Raw genomic sequence first — 1,579 nt, forward strand, 5'->3', positions numbered from 1 at the left:
TCCTCACTAAGGATTCACTCCAATCACTCGAGGTGTTTAAAGACAGTAAATGAAGCACTCATTAGTCAATATGAAAAGTTATTACCATAGGCTTGCATGAAAATCAAATCTGCACCATTATATATTGAGATGATACATCAATCAAAAGGTCTTTAGAGGGTTGTAACTTTACTTTGGTTAAGGGCCGTGGTTATAAGCTGAAAGAAAAGGTTAGAATCGAGATTGAATTGAAAAATTACCTAGCTAGAAAAATAACTAATCATCATTTGAATACAAGTGAGCTTCTTCTCAGAATATGGAATTAACACTTTAAGCTAAAAAATGACAATTTATTAATATATATGTATATATTGTATTTTTTTTTAGAACAAGTCAAAAAACATAGGCTATCTATCAAAAATAAAACATAGCTAAGCAATTTATTCAAATCAAATCTCGACAAAAATAGGGATCAAGTTACTTTAGGGGATTTCAATAATAATGGGTTAAAAGTTAATGTTGAGGGTAAATCAATGAATGGGTTGTTAGGCTCAAGGGGGTTCACTAAGGGTTATTTGTGAAGGTAGGCTTTTATGGAGTGAGTGGGTTAAACCTAAGTGCCTTTATCATCTCGACATATCAAATCAAATGGTGTGGTCTTGACATGCATAATCAAGCAAGTTCTAGAATGACAATTCAATATTGACGCACTCAAAGCAACAATAAAAGTGAGCATGAAAGAAATAATAGATGCTCTACAGGTTCAAGATCTCACAAAAATTATGGCTTTTTGATGTTTAAACTTGTGAATTTTAACTCAAGATAATACCTAAACTTGGGGAAACAACCTAAAAATTTTTAATTCTCAAAAATCAACTTTATCATGCTTGATTCTCTAATTCCTTAAAGTTTGAATAGTCAATGCATAAATGCCTATGTTTTAATTCAAGACATATTAATAGAAAATCATAAATCAATCAAAATTCATTCTAATAATGATATGAGAAAATCAAATGAGAATAAGACAAAATTAAGGGATTTTACTGATAATGATATAAAAGACCCCTCACACTTAAGATGTACATTTCCCTCAATGTACAAAGTTATATTTATGATGGTATAGATATAAGATTATAAGATAGGGAGAGAAGTGAAACTTTCTGAATGATGAATGGATTCCTTGAATTGGAGTTATGGAGAATAATCGGCCAAGGCCCTGATAAGAGTGGAGGAGGATACTCCGGTGGTGGTAGAGGTTCATTAGGCCATAAGTCTAGTGCCAAAAGAATATTATATCTAGTAGTAGCTATGGTCATGGTCGAGCAAGACATGGCAGTCGTGGAGAACCTTTGCCAGTGGAGGTTCGAGTGCCTAGGTAATGATGAGCTTTGGAGCTCTTTATAACTATGATAACATCAAAAACTCTTTAAGAAATATAAAGAGGCATAATTACTCGTAAAGGAATAGTCGAAATTATAAATTGTTTAATAAAAATTATAAAACCTAAAAATGAAATAATATTAAGGAAAATAAAATAAAAAGTACTTAAAGAAGATAAATAAAGATAAAAGTAAAAATAAAAATGATAAATAAAAAAGGT

Source organism: Gossypium arboreum, chromosome 1 (genome assembly GCF_025698485.1).
Source record: "Gossypium arboreum isolate Shixiya-1 chromosome 1, ASM2569848v2, whole genome shotgun sequence".
NCBI lineage: Eukaryota > Viridiplantae > Streptophyta > Magnoliopsida > Malvales > Malvaceae > Gossypium > Gossypium arboreum.